The sequence below is a fragment of the Podarcis raffonei genome, chromosome 9, assembly GCF_027172205.1.
Source record: "Podarcis raffonei isolate rPodRaf1 chromosome 9, rPodRaf1.pri, whole genome shotgun sequence".
Classification (NCBI taxonomy): Eukaryota; Metazoa; Chordata; class Lepidosauria; order Squamata; family Lacertidae; genus Podarcis; species Podarcis raffonei.
The window spans coordinates 77,711,325-77,725,039 of NC_070610.1; the positions used below are offsets into that span (position 1 = coordinate 77,711,325).

The 13,715-nt window shown below is 44.8% G+C and overlaps 2 protein-coding genes across 2 annotated transcripts in view; both read left to right on the forward strand.

The window, feature by feature from the left end:
• LOC128420553 (CD209 antigen-like) overlaps positions 1-13,715 on the forward strand; it is a 128,316-nt gene that overhangs the window by 70,731 nt on the left and 43,870 nt on the right. The gene's annotated exons all lie outside the window — the stretch shown is intronic.
• Positions 1-13,715, forward strand: part of LOC128420556 (CD209 antigen-like protein A) — a 188,593-nt gene that overhangs the window by 22,060 nt on the left and 152,818 nt on the right. The window lies entirely within an intron of this gene.

Genomic DNA, 13,715 nt, shown 5'->3' on the forward strand with positions numbered 1-13,715 from the left:
TGATCTCCATGGTTGCTACCTTACAAGGCACATAAGGACAACCATGCATGCCAGGCAATGAGAATGGGGGCCACCCAGCGCTTGGTGTCCCCTTCTAGCAGACTAATCACAAATACAACTTTGGCTTTATCACTGGGTAATTCCAGCGCCCTTACTCTGATAATGAGCCAACATTCCACAACAAACACATTGACTTGCTCTTGATTTCTTCAGAACTTGGCAGGGGGCAAGACTTGGGCCCACACCAGTGTAGGCCCAGTACTGGCAGCATGTGCTGCTCCTTACATGGCATTCATGGCCGCAGGGGTGCCAACTTGAATAAAGTTTTGGGGGTGGAACAGGTAAGCTCCCCCCTGCATAATCAATCACAAGACAGTGCACACACATCATTTGAATGGCAATGCCCACCAACTTGAGAGAGGCGGCCCCCTAAAATATTTTATTGGGGACTCTACCTCTAGGAGTAGGCTCCTATGCACTGTGGCCATCAACTGAGTTAAGTGGTTGTGATTGCTTCAATCTGTCCTGTATACCCAGCCAAGGAGAACTGATATTTTAATTCTTTATTGTCAGGGAATGAACTGAACAGGAAAACTCAGAAGTGTCCACTCAGTCTGTTCGGCTCCTCTCAGAAGAGGAGGGAGAGTGGGAAGGTTTGCCCCCTTATCTCCAGCAGTTTCAAGAGGAGAAGAAGACAGAGCTGAATTATAGCTGAAGGTAGTGGTGGAGGAGGGGGGAGTTAGCAGACTGCAGAGATCTCCCTGGTAAGTTTGGGAGATTCTCTTTCTCCCAAACTCATCACTCACTCTGCATTCAGGTGCAAAGAATGCAGAGGCGTGTGATTCCCGGGATTTTCTGTAAGTACTCAGGATATTGTTGGGGATGGAAGAGGTGATCTTCAGAGTAGGCAACATCTCCTTTGTGTGGAGACCTGGATTCTTTGTCTTGCAACCAGATGACTGAATAAAAAACATAAATATAAACTTGCTTGTTCTTCTTGTCTTTGATGCTACCAGGAGAGGAGAGGGTTCTCCGCTCCTGACTTTTATTGACAAAAAGATATCAACTTGGTGGTATGTATGATACTTGTGTCTTGTGCCATAGATCCTTGTTCCTAACTCTCAAAGAGGAGGTCGTGGAGGTGTTTCATGAGAGAAGTTCTGAAGCCGGCTTTCAAAACTTCTGTTGGGATTCCATCCTGTCATGTTTCTTTACCACATGCTTGATAGAATCATAGGATTGTAGAGTTGGAAGGGACTCAGAGGGTCATCTAGTCCAACCCTCTGCAATGCAGGAATCTCAAACTGAAGCCTCCATGACAGATTGCCATCTAACCTCTGCTTACAAAGCTCCATTAAAGGAGTCCACAACCTCCCGAGGGAGACTGTTCCACTGTCAAACTGCTCTTAGTGTCAGAATGTTATTTCATGTAACTTGAAGCCATGGGTTTGTGTCCTTCCCTCTGGAAGTGGTCTCACCTTCCATGTGACAACCCTGGAGGTTTTTGAAGATGGCGATCTTATCTCCTCTTTCCCATACTAAATGTTCCCAATTCCCTCAACCAGTCCTCATAAGGCATGATTTCCAGCCCCTTGATCATCTTGGTTGCCCTCCTCTGCGTGCCTTCCAGCTTGTCAACATCCTTCTTAAATTATGGTGCCCAAAATGGGACACAGCACTCCAGGTGTGGTCTGACCTAGGCAAAGTAGAGTGGTACTATTACTGCCCTTGAATCGGACACTAGACTTCTGTTGATGCAGCCTAGAAGAGCATTAGTACCCTGTCCCCCTGCTGCATCACACTCTTGACTCATGTTAAGCTTGTGGTCTCCTTAGACCCCTAGATCCTAGTAGCCATTTTATTTGTTTTCTTATTATTAAATTTCTATAACACGCTTCACTCAAAGCTCACAGTGTGATAGCTTGCATTTTTTAGGTACGTACAGAACATTTCTTACCTATTGATTCAAGTAGAAGGTTCTGGTATTTTCTCTAACACAAGCTAGAAGTTGGTGCCTTCTCTAGCTGGTGCAACCTGGAACATTTTGCTGACAAGTAAGTTTCCATTCTGCTGAGAGCAGGTGCTGTTTTGGGTTAAGCTGGTTTAAGCAAGAATGAACTGGTCCTGTAATCTTTCTCCCAAGGTCATGTTGCCTTTTAGTAACAGGCCAGAGGGAGCCTGGTTTAATTCTCTCTTTTTCTTTCTTGGTTCTCCCTCTGCTTTGTTTCTGTGTGTTTTTTCTCATTTGAGTGGTGATTTGTATGTGGTATATTTAACTTAATTCAGCATACAATGGACACTGGAGAATGCAAGGCCTTTCTTCCTCCCAGAGTCGTGGACCAAGAGGGAGCAGGATTTAGCCCTCCTGGGAAAATCTGTGTTCTGCAGAGAAAGTGAGGATTACGCAAAGGCACTACTAACCATTGTAAAGCCCAAAAGGATTGCGCCTTGTAGCATCCTCAAGCAGCCTCTCTGCCGCCTGGATCGCTCCTTAAAGGAGTGGAGAAGATCGGTGACATTGAGGTGAGGATGCAAAGGAGCCATTTTCTGTCTCTGAGGAACGAAGCCTCAAGCTCCCCTGGGATTCAGTGACAGGGTGTCAATCAAAAAGAAACCTGAATCGAAATCTCAATACAGGTCTGTAATTTAATTTGGATGATTTGGAGGGCAGCAGGGTGAAAATAAGGAGGTCAACCCCGACTGTGGCACAATTTAAAAGTGCATGACTTTCTTGAAAAAATGTGTTGTTTTTTCAAGTGGACCTTCCTGCAGCAGGATTTATAATTTGAAATATTACAATTGTCCCCCCTTTATTTGCTATATGAACTATAGGGGGTGGGGTTAGAAATACTCCCTCCAGCTTGGCTCCATACGTCTATTTCCCCTCTTTTGGGACTTTCTGATCGGCTGGGGAAGAGTTTTCAGACTGTTACATTGTTTTTGTTTCTTTCTCTTCTATAATTTTTCACAAACTAAGGCAACATTTTAAATTACTCTGCTGCATTTTGTAACAAAAGAGAGTGCCATATTACTACTATTATTTTACTGAGCCTACAAACTATCTGAAGAGAGGGGTGTTGTGTGAGGAGAACCGAGTTTACAGGGTTGGTTAAACAGCTCAGTGTGTGCGTCCTGCCTTCTGAGGGGGTGGAGAGATCCTGTGTCAGACATCTGGGATCTGCTTTCTTTGTTCTGTTATTCTGGTTTCGTTTTTGTCCGGAGCAGACGTCTTTCTTTCTGCCCAATACTGGATGATTTATGCTGATGTAATAAATGCTTCTAGCTTAGAGAAGCTACGTGGACTCTTCATTTATGCACACTAACGGCACGCACAGAGGACAGGAGGCTAAAAGGCTTTATACGCTGTGTTTTGCTCTGCTAAGCTCAGAGGTCCAGGAAAGCAGTGTGCGCAACGGAAGCCTGCAGGACCTGTCCCCTGAGCAACATTTCACAGGTTGTGGCCGGAAAGTCACGCTGTAAAGGCAAGGAAGCTTTCCATGTCTGTGCTGTGTCTGTGTGCTCTGAGATCCTGCCTGCTGCTGTGCTGAGAGCAGAAGCAGTTTGAGCTCTCTGGTGAAAGGAGAAGCCGGCTGAAGCTGCTGCGAAGCTGTGTGCTTGGAGCACACAGAGAGAGCTAGCAAGGAAGAAGCTGGAGCTCTCTCCTCGGAAGATAGCTGGCACGCATGAGTACTGAGCGCCGGGGGAGGAGATGGCAGAGCTCCAGCAGATGTTGAACATCCCATTTGAAAGGCTCAACGGGCAGAACTGGGAGTGCTGGTCCAGAAGAGCAAGGGATTGGTTTTTGGCCACAGGGCTCTGGCATTGCATGCAAGCCCCACCAATCCAGGCTGCTGCTGAAGCTGCTGCAGCAGACGTGGAGGCTGCTCTGAGAAGAGTCAAATCAAATCAAATCAAATTTATTAAAAACGGTCACAGACCAGATTAACTCGTACAGCTAGTCAGCACAGCATAACACTGGAAAAAACAAAGGACAATTTCAATACAGATTAGGCCATAACAGCAATTTAAAATTAGACAGCGTAAATAAAATTAAGTATTTGCCTTCGCCTGCATATTGGCATTGGAAAGCTCTTGTTTCCTGCGCCTAATAGCGGCTACACAGAATTTGGCAACATTGATCGTAATTTCAGGGACCTTATCTTCTACCAAGGCTCTCATACGTTGGAGTTCTGGTTCATTTTTAAGCTTTTGTAGAACTGGGGCAATAAAGGTCAGGCGTAGGTCCTCGTAGTAACTACAGTGCAGCAATACATGCAGATTTGTTTCCACTTCCGATGAGCCACATGGGCAAACACGTGACTCATATGGTTTGCCCTCATATCTGCCTAGCAGCAGGGCAGAGGGCAGAACGTTAAATCTGGCCAGGGTAAAGGAGTGTCTGTACTTAGGTATTTGTAAATCAGCCAGATAATTTGCGGGTGAGAACCCTCTCCCAAAGTCTCTAATTGTGGCATATTTATCCATTTTGCCCATATGACATTGCAGTTCTATGTCCCTAATGCGTTGAAGCACTTGACTTCTGGCTCTCTCATATCCTGCCGCTATCAAGATCTGCGGGGAGAATCCCAAGCTTCTTATCTTTTCAAACAGGGAAGCTTTCCAGGTAGAATGAAAGGTGTCTAAGAGTGTTAAAGGAGCCAAACCGGCCGGGAAAAAAATAAGTTTTAACCAGTAGTGTATCTTTAGAATCCACAACCGCGCGTTAACGGGTGGTTGTCCAACTTCTAAGCGGACAGCTATATTAGATACACAGGGGGGGATCCCCAATAAACACCGATAGAATTTTGTTTGAAATGCCTCCATAGGCGCAAAATTTTTAAAACTGCAAACCTGGGATCCATAAGTGAGTTGTGGGAGTATTTTTGCAGCAAAAACCTGGGAGGCCGCCGGAACGTATTTACCCCCTTTCCCGTGAAAAAATCTTGTAAGGGCTTTATTGGCCCTTCCTGCATTGGCAATGGCGTTTTTCATCTGTTGGTGCCACGAGACCCTTTCCTGAAAAGTTATTCCCAGGTATTTGAAAGTTGCTACCTGGTCAATAGGTTGACCATTAATTCTCCATATGTGTTTCCTTCTTTTCTTTGAAAACACCATAATTTTAGATTTGCTGTAATTTATTGATAGTTGTTCCGCTTGACAATAGTCAGCAAGTGATCTCAAAAGCTTCCTCAAGCCAACGCAGGAAAAGGAGAGTAGGACTGCGTCGTCCGCATACAGAAGCACCGGGAGGGGCATACCTGCCAGATTGGGAGGGTGGGCATTTTCTTTTGCCATATTTACTGCTAGAGAGTTGATATAAAAATTAAATAGCGTTGGCGCGAGGACACATCCTTGTTTAACCCCATAGTGCGTTTGAATTTCTTTAGTTAGATGGCCTGACCGATCGCATCTTACCCTCACCCTGGTGTTTTCATATAGACCACGGATAAGACATAATAAGCGTTTATCTATGTTTGTAGCGCCAAGCTTTTCCCAGAGTCTGTCCCTTGGTATTAGATCAAAAGCCGATTTAAAATCCACAAAAGCTGCATATAAAGACCCCCCTTTTCTAGAGTATTTGTCTGCCAGGTGTTGAAGGATAAGGGCCTGGTCTATAGTTGAACGCTTTGCTCTAAAACCTGCTTGTGCTTCTGATAGAATATGCTCTCTTTCCATCCACTCCACTAATTTATCACATAAATGAGCAGCGTATAGTTTACTAATAATACTTAATAGACTGATTGGTCTGTAGTTAGCTGGCTCAGTTCTGCTTCCTTTCTTGAATATTGGAATGATGATGGCTAAACCCCAGTCCTCGGGGATAATAGCCGTTTGATTTATACTAGTGAACAAGGCGGCTAGCACAGGGGCCCACCATTCAACATTTGCCTTAAGAATTTCTGGTGGGATATTGTCAGCACCCGGGGCTTTCCCTGATTTAAGAGATTGAATAAGGCCAGTAATTTCTTCTGTGGTTACAGGGGGCCATTCCTTGCCAAATTCACTTGAAGCAGGAAGCAGAACTGGGACCAGCTGATTTGATGAATATAATGAGAGGAAATAGGCCTCCCATGCTCCAGCGGGTATAGAGTATTCGACTTCGATCGGGGAGTCTCTCCAGCCCTTTGCGATTGTTTTCCAAAACGTGGCAGAATCTTTCCTTCGGGAGGCCTGCTCTGAGAAGAGAGCAGAGGGTGCTGTGTATGCTGAGGGCAAGCATGGACGCTTTGCTGCTGCTCCACCTTGAGGGTCTGAAGACAGCTCAGGCTGCTTGGCAGGTACTGGAGAGGGTTTGTGTAACCACAGCGGGAGCTGAGGGATGTGAGAGACTTGAGGGCCATGTTCCTGAAATCACAGCTAGGAGCTGCAACTTTGTCTCCAGGAGGCCATGTGATGAAGAGGCTCATAGACAGAGAGCTGGGGTTCAAGCTACAGGCCAAGGCTGTCCTGCACCCAAGGGTGGGGGTGCAGGGAACACAGGAAGGAGTGGTGGGGAGAGCTTTTGTTTCAAGATGCTGCTACAGATGCGGGTCCCCCTACCATCTCGTGAGAGACTGTCCTGTGGAGGCAACGGAAGGAGGCAAGGTCGTCTCCCGTGGCAAGCAGATAAGAAGCAGTACAGTTACGTCTGCGAAACGTGGTAAGCAGAAACAAAGAGGGACTGGCAGGGATGGCTCAGAACAAAGGCACTTAGCAGCTTCCATGGCAACAGTAAAGGACTGTGAACAGAGCACTGTACTGACCTTTGTGATCAACAGTGGAGCATCGCATCACATTGTGCCATCTTGTGGTCTTTTGTGGAACTGCACCTCTGGGAATTCTGGGAAATCTGTTTGTCTTGCAAATGGAACCAAATGTGCTTTAACTCAGTCTGGCTCACTGTTCTGTGATTTCTTACAGACGGAACTTCAGGCGTATGTCATCCCCGGATTGTCATGCTGTCTGCTATCTGTTGCCACTCTTGTTTTTGATGGCTATAGAGTGTGTTTTGAGAATAACATGTGTTTCATTTCCAGGGGTGGGTGACAACTGGTCAGTGTGGAATGTGGAAGATAGGCTGTTTGTGCTAGAAACCTCTCTTGCAGGTCCAGGTACCACTGAGGCAGCTCAAGTGCAATGTGCCAACGTTCCAGTCCATGATGCGTGCCATCATCTTTGGCACAGGTGAATGGGTCACGTGTCTTGGGGTTACGTGAAGAAGATCCCAGAGTGCACTGTGGGGTGCAAAATGAAATCATGTGCTAAATTTCTTGATTGCAGGGCTTGTAAGCAGGCGAAAGTGAAAACGTGCTCCTACCCTAGGTCTGAAAGAGTGACCACCAGACCTTTTGAGCTGGTGCATGCAGATTTGTGTGGCCCTATGCCAGTAGCCAGTCTAGGCGGGGCCAAAATTGCTCTTTCTCTGGTGGATGATTTTATAGAAATGGCTGGCTTTTCTCAATCAAACACAAGAATGAGGCTACGCCGCTGATAAGAGATTGGATTGCAGCAGTTGAACTGCAATACTCCACACACGTGAAGAGCTTTCAGACTGACCGCGGTGGGGAATTCACCAGGTCTGCGCTGCAGAGTTTCTTCTGCCAGAAGGGAATATGTCACAGGTTGAGAGTTCCACACAGTCCCCAACAGAATGGCATTGCAGAATGCAGGAACAGAACACTTCAGGAGATGTCCGCAGCTTTGTTGTTTGATGCTGGGCTTTCCCAACACTTTTGGGCTGAAGCCTGGAAGACTTCAGTGTTCACATTGAACACACCCTACAACAAGCTGCATTTCTTCAGTGTATTTGGCTGTGAGGCTTGAGTCCTTGTGCCAAAGGCCAAGTGCAGAAAGGGTGGCCCTAGGTCCCAAAAGATGATTATCTGTGGGTCTGAGCCAGGGACCAAGGGGTGGAGATTTGCCTATCCAACAGGCAATCAGTCCAGGATTCTGCTCAGCAGTAGTGCTGAATTCTATGAGCAGAATGGGTGGACACGCATACATGGGAACCCTGATGTTCTTTCAGAGAAACTCTACGCATGCTCTTAGCCATTGCTGCACAAAGAGGTTTGAAGCATCACTTTGATGTGGATGTGGCCTATTTGAACTCAGACCTCCAGGAGGATCTGTACATGCTTCCTCCTCCAGGGTTTGAGGGCAATGGGCCGAATACTGTGTGGAAACTTCACAAGTCCATTTATGGCTTAAAGCAATCGGCTGGAAATTCGAACTTTTGCCTGAAGCCTTAGAGAAGCTAGGTTTCAGGAAGAGTCTTGCTGACAGCTGCCTGTACCTTAAATAATAATAATAATAATAATAATAATAATAATAATAATAATAATAATAATAAATTTTATTTATATCCTGCCCTCCCCAGCCGAAGCCGGGCTCAGGGCGGCTAACAACAATAAAACAGTAGAAAAGTACAACACAAACAACACTCTAAAATCATTCATTATAAAATTAATTAAATTCAAGCCACTGGCCACCATTGGGCCAGAGCTCCATGAAGATTGCCGAGGGAGGGAGTCAGGCTGTGCCCTGGCCAAAGGCCTGGCGGAACAGTTCTGTCTTGCAGGCCCTGCGGAAAGATGTCAAGTCCTGCAGGGCCCTAGTCTCTTGTGACAGAGTGTTCCACCAGGTCGGAGCCACAGCCGAAAAAGCCCTGGCTCTAGTTAAAGAGTCAAGAGTCACATGAAATGGTGTTGGTCTTTGTAGATGACACTATTCATGTCTCAAGGGCAAGGGTTTGAGGGCAATGGGCCAAATACTGTGTGGAAACTTCATAAGTCCATTTATGGCTTAAAGCAATCGGCTGGAAATTGGAACTTTTGCCTGAAGCCTTAGAGAAGCTAGGTTTCAGGAAGAGTCTTGCTGACAGCTGCCTGAACCTTAAAGGGTCAAGAGTCACATGAAATAGTGCTGGTCTTTGTAGATGACATTATTCATGTCTCAAGGCCAAACAAACAGGTGCCTAAGTTTGCCAAAGAGCTTGGAAAGAGTTTTCAGCTCAAATCCCTGGTGCAGTAAAGATTTACCTAGGTGTACGTCTGAAGATGGAAGCTTCTTGCTCAGTCAGAAAGGCAAGATTGAGCAGTTGCTTGAGGAGTTCAGAATGTCTGATTGTGCAGGGGTTAGGACTCCCATGGAGACAAGGTACGTGAAAGACAGTCAGCTAGCAGAAAGTGCTGAGTTCGAAAACGCTGAGCTCTTTCAGTCAGCTCTGGGTAGTCTGTTGTATCTGTCCCAATGGAGCAGGCCAGACATTGCTTTTGCTTGCAATCTGTTCACCCAGGAAGCTACAAACCCAAGCATACAGGCCTGGAATGGTATTAAGCGGGTGCTGTGTTACCTGCAAGATACCAAAGACTTCTGTTTCAAGCTGTCAGCCAAGGGTGACATCAAACTGATGCACTGGGCAGATAGCAACTGGGTGAATCTGCACGACAGGAAGTCTGTATCTGGGATGGTAATAAAGTTTGGGGAATCTCTAGTTGGGTGGAGCTCCCAGAAGCAATGTCTCATTGCACTGTCCTCTACTGAGGCTGAGTTCAGCGCACTGTCGGAGCTGTGCCGGGAACTGGAGTTCTATAGGTGTCTGGTTCAAGAAATCTATGAGGATAGTTGCTTGCCCATCACTGTCTAGGAGGACAATCAACCCTGTCTGAAGTTGGCAGAGTCTGGGCAGTTTAAGGCCAGAACCAAACATCTAGACATACGTTTCCAAAATGTGTGTCAGTGTTCAGTCAGGATTGGTGCGGCTGCAGTACTGTCCAAGCCACAACAACCTGGCAGATGGATTAACGAAACCTTTGAGCTTCCAACGTCATGGGGAGTTCTGTGGAGGTTTGGTATTGGGGTAAGTGGTGATACTTACACGCCCCCCAGCAGTGCAGGACAAGAGGGGTGTTGTGTGAGGAGAACCTGAGCTTACAGGGTTAAACAGCTCAGTGTGTGCGTCCTGCCTTCTGAGGTGGCGGAGAGATCCTGCATCACACATCTGGGACCTGCTTTCTTTGTTCTGTTATTTTGGTTTCGTTTTTGTCCGGAGCAGACATGTCTTTCTATCTGCCCAATACTGGATGATTTATGCTGCTGTAATAAATGCTTCTAGCACAGAGGACAGAAGGCTAAAAGGCTTTATACGCTGTGTTTTGCTCTGCCAAGCTCAGAGGTCCGGGAAAGCAGTGTGCGCAATGGGAGCCCGCAGGACCTGTTCCCTGAGCAATATTTCACATATTGTACCACCTTAAAACTTTCAAGATCATCTAGCCTCCCAGGTTGGGGGGGGCAGGTGCTGTGCATGAAAGAACACATTGCCTTGCGTTTAAGATTAGCCTGGCTGCCGCTTTTTATTTCATTTCATTTTTTATTTTTTCCTACCCTCCTATATGTGGATTAAGCCAGCAAGTGGCAGAAATGATTGTTTGTTTGTCGTTCAGATTTATTTTAATGGTTACTTCCTCTCCAAGTCTGGCATAAGTATGGATTAAGCCAAGCAAGTGGCTGAAGAGTTTGTCCTTGCCCTTTGATTCTACTTAAAACCTTTAATTTTAAAACTTTAAGAGATCACCTTAATTTGGATTTATTAGGCTGGTTGTAATAGACTAGATTCCTCTTCTCCTTCCCGTATTGTTTTCATTGCTGTGGCTTTTTGACTGTGAGAATCTTTGACTGTTAGTTGTAGTGTCCTTCAGTATTGTTTACTAGACGTAATGGAACTAAGGAAACAAAAGTAAAGAAGGGCGCTTGTTTTGAGAAGGAGGAAAAAGGCAGAGGGCTAGACAAAACAGGAACTATATACAAGGGAGGGAAAAGTCAAGAACACCATGAACTTCAAGAACCCCAGAAGGATTTGAGGGACGTAAGAAAGGAAGAAGAGAAATTTAAAGGAGAGGTATCAGACTTAAACAAAGCACTGGAGGAATTATGGGACGCTATCACAATGAATGGAATGAAACAAAGGGAATCAAATCTGTGTTTTAGATCAGTGCCAGAGATCCTAGGAGAGGACATTAAAAATAAATTGATTTCTGAAATTGTACAATGGTTAAATATGCAACAAGAAGAAATAGATAACGCAATGCAAAGTGCATTCAGAATCAAAGCAAAATCAACTAAAGCTAAAAAACATTCCAGGGGACTGTTTGATTATTTTTAAGAACAAAGAAATGAGAAGCATAATTTTACAAAAGAACAGACAGAAAAGACTTTGCATAGATGGTGTCTTCACAGTGATTTTTAAAGACATTGCCATGAGGCTCCTGAAAAAACGTGAACCTTCACAAGACGTTAACTGATACTCTTTGGAAGAACGAAATCAATTTCAAATGGGAATTTCCAGAGAGGGTCTCTTTTTATTACAAAGAGAAAAAAATCAAATTTAGAAGCATTCAGGAGGCTGACAAATTCTGGAGAAATTATGCAAAGGAACTGGGTAAAGAAGAAGCTGCTGCGATACCAGGACAAGGAGAGGAGGAGGAGGAGGAGGAGGAGGAGGAGGAGGAGGGGGAGGAGGAGGAGGAGGAGGAGGAGGAACCTTAAAGACTTTTATAGCAAAACACTAACAAGAAACAAAAATGGCATTGAACATGGACATAGAATGTTAATGGACAATAATAAAATTTAAAAGAATAAAATTGAGCATATTTTCTCAAAGAAAATTTGGATATTATTTGTTTACAAGAAACTCATGTGGTAAGAAAACATAGAAGATTTTTGTCAACAAAAAATTAGGAAACGAATTTATCTCATCAGACAAAAGTAAAAAGAGAGGCGTGGTATTGTACATCAAAAACAAATATGAAGTACAGCAGATCTTCAAGGATGAGGAAGGATGATCACTGTTCAGGGTACAACGCAAGGCGAGAAAATAATAATACAGTGCTACCTTGAGTTACAAACGCCTCAGATTACAAACACTTCAGGTTACAAAATCCGCTAACCTGGAAGACTTACCTTGAGTTGCAAACTTTGCCCCAGGATGAGAATGAGAATGGAAATTGTGTGCCAGAGGCACAGCAGCAGCAAGAAGCCCCATTAGTGAAAGCACACCTCTGGTTAAGAACAGTTCCAGGTTAAGAACGAACCTCCAGAATGAATTAAGTTCGTAACTAGAGGTACCATTTGCACACCAAATGGTAGTAAAACAGAATTCTACAAGCTTTTAGAAGAGAAACTATTTGACTTCATGGATCAAAAGATTATCATAATGGGGGACTTAAACAGGGTAGTTTCCCTAGAAATGGACAGATCTGGAAGGAAAATGGATTCCAAAGAAGGGAAACTACCCAAGACTTTTTTCTCTTTAGTAGAAAGTTGTAATTTGGTGGATATATGGAGATTAAGACATCCAATAGATAAACAATTCACTTTCTTCTCAGAACCTAACCAATGGGCCGCAAGAATCGACCATGTTTGGAATTCAAGTGAATTAGCAACAAGAATTTTAAAATAGAAATACAACAAAAAACAATTTCTGATCAGTCCTCCTTTCTGTTGGCTCACACAGCTACTGCTGCCTGAAATCATAAGGAATTTTAATAATAATAATACTAATAATAATAATAATAATTCCATAAGATAGCTTTCCTAGGTATACGCTCTGTGTGGAATCTTGATTGGCTGCTTGTCGTGCCCAATCAGGGAGAAGCAGAACCTGAACAAGAAAAGTTCTGGAATGCTCTGCAGCAAAGGGCTAGGAATGAACAGCTGCAGGAAAAAACAGAGAGGCAAAGAGAAGAAGAACTGACTGCAGCACAACAATATCCCAGCAGTATCTCATGGTATCACATAGAATCATAGAATCATAGAGTTGGAACAGACCACAAGGGCCATCGAGTCCAACCCCCTGCCAAGCAGGAAACACCATCAGAGCACTCCTGACATATAGTTGTCAAGCCTCTGCTTAAAGACCTCCAAAGAAGGAGACTCCACCACACTCCTTGGCAGCAAATTCCACTATCGAACAGCTCTTACTGTCAGGAAGTTCTTCCTAATGTTTAGGTGGAATCTTCTTTCTTGTAGTTTGGATCCATTGCTCCGTGTCCGCTTCTCTGGAGCAGCAGAAAACAACCTTTCTCCCTCCTCTATGTGACATCCTTTTATATATTTGAACATGGCTATCACATCACCCCTTAACCTCCTCTTCTCCAGGCTAAACATGCCCAGCTCCCTTAGCCGTTCCTCATAAGGCATCGTTTCCAGGCCTTTGACCATTTTGGTTGCCCTCCTCTGGACACGTTCCAGTTTGTCAGTGTCCTTCTTGAACTGTGGTGCCCAGAACTGGACACAGTACTCCAGGTGAGGTCTGACCAGAGCAGAATACAGTGGCACTATTACTTCCCTTGATCTAGATGCTATACTCCTATTGATGCAGCCCAGAATTGCATTGGCTTTTTTAGCTGCCGCGTCACACTGTTGGCTCATGTCAAGTTTGTGGTCAACCAAGACTCCTAGATCCTTTTCACATGTACTGCTCTCAAGCCAGGTGTCACCCATCTTGTATTTGTGCCTCTCTTTTTTTTTTGCCCAAGTGCAATACTTTACATTTCTCCCTGTTAAAGTTCATCTTGTTTGTTTTGGCCCAGTTCTCTAATCTGTCAAGGTCGTTTTGAAGTGTGATCCTGTCCTCTGGGATGTTAGCCACCCCTCCCAGTTTGGTGTCATCTGCAAATTTGATCAGGATGCCCTTGAGTCCATCATCCAAGTCGTTGATAAAGATGTTGAATAAGACC